The sequence below is a fragment of the Henckelia pumila genome, unplaced genomic scaffold, assembly GCF_033568475.1.
Source record: "Henckelia pumila isolate YLH828 unplaced genomic scaffold, ASM3356847v2 CTG_466, whole genome shotgun sequence".
NCBI lineage: Eukaryota > Viridiplantae > Streptophyta > Magnoliopsida > Lamiales > Gesneriaceae > Henckelia > Henckelia pumila.
Genome location: NW_027331833.1, coordinates 762575 through 774628, shown reverse-complemented (window position 1 = coordinate 774628; position 12054 = coordinate 762575).

Here is a 12054-nt window from a genome sequence, read left to right as displayed (position 1 = left end):
AAATCAGTAAACATGCTTTCCAGACAACACGTAATCAATATCAACGTAATGAAATGCATGTCTTTAAATCGGGATATCAAATCTGATAAACGAGGGATTGCTGCTGTGCTTATGGGATCCCGAGGATGAGATCACGTAACAACTCACCGACTCTCCCAATCGAGGTGGTGCCACGTATCCCACTCCCCTAGACTTTGAGCAACTATAATGAGTATGCTAGCACCAGGCGAAACGACTACGACCTAGGCCACTCAATCATAGTTCCCAAACGTCTAAACAAAAAGGGCGGTTCTGCCCGCTGAAATCAAAGTTGGCTCAAGATGAATGCATAACAAAACATAAACATAAGCCACGTAATAAGAGTTCATTCGATCAACAAAATATAAGTCCCACAAGCTAGAACAAGTATTGATGCAATATGTGATTTGAAGGGAAAAATCGAGAACCAACTGTCCCGAGTATGCTATCCCGCTAACGATGACTGCTTTTACCTTTCAATGCAGTAGTTCCAACTCTGGATAAGCTACAACAAAAGATTGTATAAAATACTATACAATCTAAACAACAACTACGGTTCAAGGTAAATCTCTTTACCGTTACTCGTCCAAACTCTTGACGATCAATTGCTGTTAACACTGGCTTCACAAATCCAAACGAATCTGTACGGAGACAAAAGATGATCAACAACAAGGATCAAAATCACCAACCAAAGTTCAACAACCCGAAACGGTTCGAAATTTCAATAACTTAAACCGACGCCATAACGGCTATAACTGAACAAACCAGAAACGCAGACAACTGTTCAATAACGATAACAACTCGTATCAATGCTAATACTACCATAACAAGGCAAATCCAACAAATCTCAAAAACCACATTTTCGAAAATGGCTTCCAAAAATCATAACAAATCCGAACGTCGCTCTAATTCAAAACCGACAGAAAATAAACGATTAGAACTCCGTCAAGAACAACATACTCGAATCTCAAGCGATTCTAACAACATCCAAAAACTAGAATGTATCCGATCGTAGAAGTACTTACAATAAAACGGAGCTCTCGCTGCAGTGATCAATAATCTGCCTTCAGAAATAAATTCCAATGGCCGGATCGAGCTCGGACTGAATTCAGAAAGCTTGGAGGCTCAATGAATCGGCTTCAATGGAGGAGGCGTGCTTGGAGAAGATGGAGGAGACTTGTCAACTTAAATCTAAGTGTAGATAATATATAAAACTCAATATTTGCGTTTTAGTCCCTGAAAAATCCAAATTTTGCAAAAAGAACCCTGATCAAAATCAAGTTGGCTCTTGAACTCTGAAATCTCCGATTAACTCAAATAAACTCATTTAAGATAAAAACGGGCGTTACAATTCTCCCCCACTAAGAAGAGATTTCGTCCTCGAAATCAATAAGAATCGCAACTCATAAGATAGAATAAAGAACTAAAGACAGTAAGAAGAACTCACGTCATCCGAATAACTCCGGAAATTGCTGTCTCATGTCAGATTCTGTCTTCCAAGTCGCTTCCTCAACCCCGTGACGGCTCCACTGCATTTTCACCAACGGAATCAACTTGGTTCTGAGATGTTTCTCTTTCCGATCAAGGATCTGAATCGGTCGTTCAAAATAACTCAGAGTCTCGTCTAACTCGGCTTCATCAGGCTGAAGAATATGAGAAGGATCTGGATGATACTTTTGTAGCATAGAGACGTGAAAAACGTTGTGAATACCAGATAAAGACGGAGGAAGTGCAAGTCTGTAGGCAAGATCGCCTATCTTCTCGAGAATCTCGTACGGACCAATGAATCTCGGAGATAACTTCCCTCTCTTTCCAAATCTGACTGTACCTCTGAAAAGAGAAATCTTAAGGAATACACGGTCTCCCTGCTCAAAACTCAGAGGTCTACGTCTGAAATTTGCATACTTCGCCTGTCTATCCTGAGCTGACTTCATTCTAGACTGAATGATCTTAACTTGTTCTGTCATATCTCGAAGCATATCCGGTCCCAAATCAGGTTACTCAGACAAATCATCCCAAAACAACGGAGATCGGCTTTTCTTACCGTACAATGCCTCAAAAGGCGCCATACCGATACTCGTTTGGAAGCTGTTGTTGTAAGAAAATTCAACAAGAGGCAAAGAATCCTACCAACTAGTGCCAAAGTCTAGCACTATCGCTCGCAGCATATCCTCTAACGTCTGGATAGTCCGCTCCGACTGTCCATCGGTCTGAGGGTGATAAGCTGTACTCAGGTGCAATCGAGTACCAAGTGCCTCTTGCAGACTGTGCCAAAAGTGCGACGTGAATCTAGGGTCTCGGTCTGAAACGATCGACTTCAGCACCCCATGTAATCTCACAACATTGCTAACATACAACTCAGCCATCTGATCGTGAAGATACGTCATCCTGTACGGAATAAAACAAGCAGACTTTGTCAATCGGTCGATCACTACCCAAATAGCATCGCATCCTCGAACGGATCGTGGTAGCTTCGTGACGAAATCCATAGAAATGTGATCCCATTTCCATTCAGGAACAGATAGACTGTGCAACAGACCTCCTGGTCTCTTCCGCTCTGCTTTCACTTGCAGACAGTTCAAACATCGAGATACAAACCTCGCAACATCGCTCTTCATTTTCTTCCACCAGAACTGATTCTTCAGATCGTTATACATCTTACGACCTCCAGGATGAACACTGAACCGGCTGCAATGAGACTCTCGGAGAATACGTTGTCTCAACTCCGAAATATCAGGCACAACAATACGGTTATTCACAAACAAAAAGCCATCTCTAACCTGGAATTCAGACTGATGCCCAGATCTGACTTTCTCCACTGAAACTTGAATGCTCGGATCAGACTTCTGTGCTTCTTTATCTGTTTCAAACTCTAAACCAGAAGTGCAACAATCATTGATCAACTGAGAAAAACCAATAGTAGAAAGAGATAAAGAACAAAGCTTTCGGCTCAAGGCATCTGCAACTGCATTAGACTTTCCCGGATAATACTTGATTTCACAGTCGAAATCCTTCAACAGATCTAACCATCTTCTCTGTCTCATATTCAATTCTGCTTGCGAAAACAAGTACTTAAGACTCTTATGATCAGAAAAGATCTCGAAAGACTTACCATACAGATCGTGACGCAGATCTTCAAAGCAAATATGATAGCAGCTAGTTCAAGATCATGAACCGAATAACGAGTCTTGTGCGGCTTCAGTTGCCTCGATGCATACGTATCACATGATTATGATGCATAAGAACACAACCCAAGCCTCAGTTAGAAGCATCACAATAGAGTGTGAAACCTCCAGTACCTTTTGGAATAGAAAGAATTGGAGCACTGATCAGTCTCCTCTTCAGATCAACAAAGCTAGCCTCACAATCTGCAGTCCAGACAAAAGGCGCATTCTTCTGTGTCAACTGGGTAATCGGCTTGGCAATAGACGAGAAACCATCGATTAATCGGCGGTAATAACCAGCTAAACCCATGAAGCTTCGGATCTCAGGTACTGATGTCGGTCTAGGCCAATTCATAACCGCTTCAATCTTGCTGGGATCGACAGAAATCCCATCACCTGAAATGATATGACTGAGGAAGACAACCCGATCTAACCAGAATTCACATTTAAATAGCTTGGCAAACAACTGCTCCATTCGCAAAATCTGCAAAACGGTCCTCAGATGCTCTGCATGGTCAGTACGGTTCTTAGAGTAGATAAGAATATCGTCGATGAAGATAATGACAAACTCATCTAAATAGCGCTGGAAAACACGATTCATCAAACCCATAAAAACCGCTGGAGCATTAGTCAATCCGAACGGCATGACTATAAACTCAAAATGACCACATCTCGTTCTGAATACGGTCTTAGGAACATCATCCTCTCGCAATCTTAGCTGATGATAACCTGACCTCAGATCGATCTTCGAATAGACAGAAGAACCCTGCAGCTCATCTATTTGGGGTAAAGGATACCTGTTCTTGACTGTAGCCTGATTCAATTGGCGGTAGTCGATACAGAGCCGCATAGAACCATCCTTCTTCCGAACAAACAGAACAGGAGCACCCCAAGGTGATACACTAGGTCTGATGTATCCCTTGGCAATCAAATCCTCAAGTTGTTCTGTTGTGACCCTGCATGGTATCACCTACTAACTGGCAACTAATAGAATGCATTAAACTTAATACAGCAAAATAACTTAACAGAGTAAAACGTGCGGAAACATAACCGTAAATTACATATCAGCTTAGTATAAAAGTGTCAAGCTTATTCATCAGTAGTGATACAACCATATCGAAATACTTAAAAGTAAACATTATACAGCTATATCGAATCCTGCTGTATAATTAACTCCTCAAGGCCTGATCCCTAATCCTGCCTTGAACCACCAGCTCCGTCCATCCTGCGACCTGCCCCATGGAATAGGGTGTCCAAGATAACAACTAGGACGTGAGCGCTAACGCTCAGTACATAAACATGAGTACACGTATAAATATGATGCATGCAACATGATGACTGGTAAAGGGTCATCTGAAAAGTCATGCTCAGTACCGACGCCACTTGAGTGCTGCCACTGCACGGATCAACCTCTGGGTGCAACCACACTCGTCAAGTACACCAGAGTAGTCAGACATAAATGTCCCCGCCGTCGCGGTACTCTCAGTGACAGACTATCGAGTATAGAGCTGAGCGGCTCTATAATCAGGTATATCAAGGTATAGGCTCAACGTGTATATGCACATGACATATGAATATAGAAAGCGGTAAATCATATATCATGCCATATAATAATGCCAAATAAATGCAACATATAAGCATGTATACTCGCTGGCAATCTCAGTCAATGTGTACGTACCTCTAGGCTAGTTCAAGTATAGTAGGATCCTAGGTTCCAAGCCTATATTCAAAAGTTCACCGTATCACTACATAAATTCTATAAGCCTTAACTAAGCTAATAAGTACTCCCAAAACTTAAATAGATTCCCGGACCATACCTTCGTCTGTAGATAGCCCTTTGGAGTCGCTAGTCCCGGATGACTATAACCACTCCTTGATTATTCCAGAACCTCTATTATAACCGATAGGGCCCTCAAGTGTATATCTCACACTATATAACTGAAGAAGGAACCTCGGGAATTCATATTTCAAAATGAAATCGAATGAGCCCTATTTATAGGAAAAGTTTCGGACGAGTTCGGGCCCTCTGAACCTGAGTTCGGATCGTCCGTTCCAACTCACTATCTGCATGCGAGACACGTCGAGTTCGGATCGTCCGATCTCTACTTTGGGTCGTCCGAAGTGCTCTAAGTCCAACACTTGTCAAAATTCATTGCTGAGTAATCCTGCCTACTTGGCACAAACAAGTTCGGGCCGTCCGAACTTGAGTTCGGATCGTCCGAACCAGCCTTAACTCCGAAGTCAACAAGCTCACCTTCGGAGCCACCGGTGGTCAAGTTCGGGCCGTCCGAATTCCTCTTCGGATCGTCCGAACTGGCACAGATAATGAAATTTCATTTCTTGCTTCTGAAGTCCGATTAAATCCCGAAATTGGTTAATTACCAACCCTTAATCATGTTTAACATATTATTATCTTAAATTGAGTTCTGGGTTACTACATTCTCCCCAACTTTAGATATTTCGTCCGCGATATAACATCTAAAGACAAATCAAGATAACAATATGAAATATCAAGTCACGTTTTATTACAACAACTGTAATTACAACTACATGGTAATCAAAAATACAAAGCAAACAACTCAGGATATTCTGCTTGCATACGACTCTCAGTTTCCCAAGTTGCTTCTTCAATGCCTCGGCGCTGCCACTGTACCATCACAAGTGGTATAGTCTTGTTCCGAAGAACTTTCTCCTTTCTGTCTAAGATACGGATTGGTCGTTCAACAAAAGACAAATCTGGCTCTAGCTGAATATCAATAGACTGAATCACATGAGATTCATCAGCTATATACTGTCGAAGTAACGAAACATGAAAAACATTATGTATACTGGAAAGATTTGGTGGTAAAGCCAAACGATATGCAACATCTCTGATCTTCTCCAGTATCTGGAAAGGTCCAATAAAACGAGGAGACAATTTGCCTTTCACGCCGAATCTCATCACCTTCCTGAAAGGTGATACTCGTAGAAACACATATTCACCAGGCTCAAACTGAAGTGGCCTGCGACGAATATTAGCATAACTGGCTTGTCTATCTTGAGCAACTTTGATCCTATGCTTGATCAAATCTACCTTGTCTACAATCTGCTGCACCAATTCAGGACCCTCGACTTGTCGTTCCTCGACTTCATCCCAGAATAACGGAGTACGACACCGTCGACCGTACTGAAAGAGTGGGTGCCCGGTGAGCCAACTTGTGGCTAAGGGCTTTGATGACTCTTTGTATAAACAATCTTTTGTTTAATATAATTTACACTTTTATAATGGCGTTTACTTTATCTTTTATCATATTATTATGTTGTGACATACTATAAGATGTTTAGATGAAGACCTTGAATATACTATAGTGTATGTAAGATGTGGTAGCACATGGGGATGGCTATCATGAAACACATCTTATAGTCACTGTATATTCTAAATAGTTCCTAGTCGATTGAGCTGTCCGTTAATAAGGATAAGGATCGCTCGAGATTGAGACTAGCATTTGCGATGCCGAGTACCACGTTTCATTGGTATGGAACATAGAGATGTTCAAAGCATGCAAATGGATATTCATACGATGAATGATCGAACTACCCTATCCGGACTTTCCAAGTGGTTATCACTTACCGAGTGGATAAAGTCCGCGGTTTTGGTTGTACACCATTAGTCCTTACTACTTGAAACATCATTGAGACTCTATATGCTAGTACTGTACTTTGATTCGTTTACTGACTCTATTGGGGTCATCAGGTGTCGGGATTGGGTACAGTTACGACACATATAGGAGTCGATGCTTTGTTGTCAAAGATTCACCACGTACTTGCTAGTGTGGATATCCTATGCAATCTGAGGAGATATTAGTGTGACGAATCTCTGGCCAGAGTACATGATGTGTTTTAAGAAATGGTTTCTTAGTAGCACATGCGATGTCACTATTTGATCTTCAAGATGCATTGCATAGTTATCGAATCTCGAACGACTCTCGATTTACCAATGGTTGTTGATTCGATCGGGATATTTGGATGAAGAGACCGTACTGTACGCTAACCAAAATCTATTGGTTCTTGCAGGCACTATCAGTGATACCTAGGGAATCATGGGGCGATGTTGCTAGGCGCTCTTACCATGATTCGATGGGCAAGTCGGAAATTGTTGTTCCGAGTCACAAGGAGTTGTGAGCCCACGGCTAGCTGTATCCCTGAACCATTGAGGGTCACACAAGTAATGGATTTTTAATCCCCGTTGAGATAGTTAAATTTAAAGAGTTAAATTTAATGAACAAAGAAGTGGGACTTCTTATTTAAGAGTAGAGGAGTAAGATTTCCTAAAATGACATAGGGATGGGCATTTTTGGAAATCACTGAATTCGGATTCAAAAAATTTATCTTGACTTTAAAAGATGCAGAAATGGTTTCTGTGCACATTGATGAAATTGGTTTATCAATCTGAGTCACGATGAATTTTATATTAATTTCTGAACATGCGGGCTTTGCTTGTCAGGCTTGAACTTATGACTAATGGGCCTTAAGCTGTTAGCAGCCCATATTATAAATAAGTTATTGCAGTACAGAAATTACACAACAGAGGTCACAATTTTCGAAAACCCTAGCTGTTTTTCTCTCTAAGTGGCCGCCCCCCCTCCCTCTCTGCTCGGAAAAATCCAGCCTGTGAATTTTGAATTTGCAGTCTGGTTTAACGGATCAAATTCGTTAATTCTCTTCGTAGAAACTTCTGATAGATTTTCTAGTGCAATCTATCAGAGGGATTAAACTTCTGTTCGTGGACCTGATTGAAGAATTGTTCGTCCATCAGTTCCTGGATATACAACAAGAGCAGAGTAATCTGTTGGTGTCCATAATCTCGTTTCGAGATTGGAGGTAAAAATTTAATTGTTATTTAATTTTTACACGCACAATTTAATCGTAAAGTTTTGATACCCATTATGGAATCGTTCCATATAAAATTTTTAAACTTCCGCTGCACCGGGTATCAATTCTGATTGATCTGATAACCGTTCTCCAACACGTACAATGCCTCGAAAGGTGCCATATCAATACTACGATGATAACTGTTATTGTAGGCAAATTCGATCAAAGGAAACTGATCCTGCCAAGATAAACCAAAGTCCATGACAGAAGAATGTAGCATATCCTCCAATGTACGAATCGTCCGCTCTGACTTTCCGTCAGTCTCCGGATGATATGCAGTGCTCAAACTCAGAGTGGTACCTCCTGAAAACTACCCCAAAAACGTGAGGTAAATCGCGGGTCTCTATCACTGACTATGCTCACTGGAATCCCATGCAATCGCACTATCTCCTAGATGTATAAATGTGCCATGCGATCATAAGAATACTCCCGGTTATAAGGAATAAAGTGTGCTGATTTTGTCAAACGGTCAACAACGACCCAGATAGCATCACACTGACGTGAAGTCATAGGTAAGTGGGTAACAAAATCCATAGTTACGTGCTCCCACTTTCATTCGAGAATCTCAAGATTCTGCTATAATCCACCTGGCCGTCGATGTTCAGCTTTGACCTGTTGACAAACCAAACATCTCGAAACAAATGATACACACTCCTCTTCATCCCTTTCCACCAGAATCTAGTTCGCAAGTCCTTATATATTTTCATGCTTCCAGGATGAACTGATAATCGACTTCTGTGAGCTTGAGATAGAATATTGTTCATGAGCTCTGCAACATTAGGTACAACCACTCGATTAGATAAGCACAATAAACCATCTGCCTGAAAATGAAATCCAGATGTGTTAACTCCATTGGCTAAATGTGCCAAACACTGAATCTTAACATCAGATATCTGAGCATATCTGATCCGAGAATATAATGCTGGCTCAGACAAAATAATATACAATCGAATCTCATTTCTCCCTTTCTTGTGTTTGAGCGTAAAACTCAATGAACAACACTCTTGAATCATATGAGATACTTCACTAGTCTGAAGTGCAGAAAGTCTCACCTGCCGACTCAAGGCATCAGCAGTAAGATTAACAGAACCTGAAGGATATTTGATTTCACAATCATAATCCTTCAGAAGATCCATCCAGCGTCTCTGTCGCATATTCAACTCCGCCTGAGTGAATAAATACTTCAAACTCTTGTGATCCGTGAATATCTCAAATTTCTCGCCATAAAGATAATGCCTCCAGATCTTGAGTGCAAATACAATGGCGGCTAACTCGAGATCATGTACGGGATAATTACTCTCATGCGTCTTCAACTGTCGAGAAGCATAGGCAATAACATGTCCATGCTGTGTAAGAACACATCCTAACCCCTGACCAGAGGCATCAGTATAGACAACATAACCTCCTGATCCAGAAGGTAGAGCTAACACAGGTGCAGTAGTAAGACGTCCACGCAGCTCGTGAAATGACTCCTCACAATCCGAGGACCATATGAAGGCAACATCTTTCCGTGTAAGCTGTGTCAAAGGTCTGGCCAACTGTACAAAATTCTCGATGAACCGACGGTAATATCCAGCTAAACCCAAGAAACTACGAATCTCAGCAACCGTCGTCGGACGAGACCAGTTCAGCACTGCCTCTATCTTACTAGGATCAACAGATATCCCTTCATTAGAAATCACATGACCAAGAAACACTACTCGATCAAGCCAAAATTCACACTTGCTCAATTTCGCATACAGCTGCTTATCTCGTAACGTCTGTAAAATAATCCTCAAATGCTGTGCATGCTCATCCTTGTCATGAGAATAGAAAAGAATATCATCAATGAAGACGATGACAAATCTATCCAGATATTCTCGAAATACCCGATTCATCAGATTCATAAAGACTATCGGTGCATTCGTCAAACCAAATGACATAACAAAAAATTCATAATTCCCGTATCTGGTCCTAAAAGCAGTCATAGAAATATCTGAGTCTCATACCCGCATCTGGTGGTATCCAGATCTCAGATCTATCTTGGAGTAAACAGAAGTACCCTGTAGTTGATCAAATAGATCATCAATCCGCGGCAAAGGATACTTATTCTTGATGGTGACACGATTCAACTGTCTGTAATCAATACACAATCGCATCGATCCATCTTTCTTCTTGACGAAAAAAATAGGTGCTCCCCACGGAGAAACACTCGGATGAATATATCCCTTATCAAGCAGATCCTGTAACTGCTGTTTCAATTCCCTCATCTCTGATGGTGCTAGACGATAAGGCGCTCGAGATATAGGCGTAGTTCCTGGTACTAAATCAATACCAAATTCAACCTCTCGCACCGGAGGAAAACCAGGAATCTCATCAGGGAATACATCAGGAAACTCACTGACTACCGGTAACTGATCAATACCTGTACTACTCATGGACATATCAACTGCATATATAAGGTAGCCCTCCCCACCTGACTCCAAGACATGACATGCCTTCAGAGCCGAAACATGTGGCATCGGAGGTCGCGCACCCTCACCATAAAAATACCAGCTATCACCCTTAGCAGGATGAAACTGTACCAGACACTGATAACAATCCACAGTAGCATGATACAAAGTCAGTATATCTATTCCCAAAATACAATCAAAATCTGGCATCGCTAATACCATCAGATTAGCTGACAATACATTACCCTCAAACTCTAGAAGGCAACCCATCACTAGACGCTTAGTTACTATCTCCTGCTCCAGCGGAGTAGATACAACTAAATCCATATCTAATGATTCATAAGGTAATCTATATCTCTTAACAAAGCGACTAGAAATAAAGGAATGCGATGCTCCAGTATCAATTAAAACAAGTGCAGGAATACCACATAACAGAAAGGTACCTTCCAACATGCGATCACTTCCCTCAGTAGCCTGTTCTTGAGACAAAGCAAATACCTGCCCTTGAGTCTGGGGACGGTAACCAAAAGAACTCTGTGGTGCTGGCTGTTGTCGTGGAAAAGTAGAAGCATGAGATCCAACCTGTGATCCCGATCCACTAGCAGAACCCATGCGCTGAGGACAATCTCTCCGCAGATGTCCCTGCTGACCGCAAATATAACAAGCACCAGTAGCTCTCCGACATGAAGCTGTAGGATGCTTCCCTCCACAGTGACTACAAAACTCCTCCTTCTTCTTCTTCTTCTTCCCAAAAACGGAACATACCTCGTGAACCACGAGATCCAGATGAAGTAGTAGGAGTAGAAGAAGACGTAGGTCCAGATTGCACAACAGATTGAGCTCTAGGCTCAAATGATCCACTAAGCTGTGCTGGCATCAACAACTGTGCATGCCTGTTGCTGGTCTCCACAAGACGGCAACGGTTCACCAAAGTCTCATAAGATACTGGGTCATCACAGACAACAACCTGTGAGTAGATATCTTGGTTCAGGCCTTGTAGAAAGAGATCATACTTCGATGCATCACTCTCATTAATATGAGGACTGAAAGGTAGCAGATCAAGAAATCGTTGCTAATATTGATCAATAGTCATTGATCCTTGCCTCAAAGTAAGCAACTCCATCGATCATGCTTGGCGAACAGCTGGAGGAAAATACAGTTTCTGGAACTGCTGACAGAAATCTCCCCAAGTCACCTGTCCTCTCTCAGTACGTGCCTGAGCAGCTTTGGCATCCCACCAAAAACGTGCTCGATCCTCTAGAACAAATTCTAGAACTTCCAATTTCTGATCCTCAGTACAATCGAAAGCACGAAAAGTACTCTCGAGTTTAGACATTCAACTTCTCGCTTGTTCAGGATTCTCGCCTCCCACCAAAGGTTTCGGTCCTACTTGCATGAATTTATTGATAGAGTAGCGACGTCTACCCTCATGATGATGATGTTGATCATCATGATGGCGGTGATGACGATGATGATGACCACCTCCCTGGCCAACACTACCGTGACTTTCGTCAGCCATATCCTAAAAA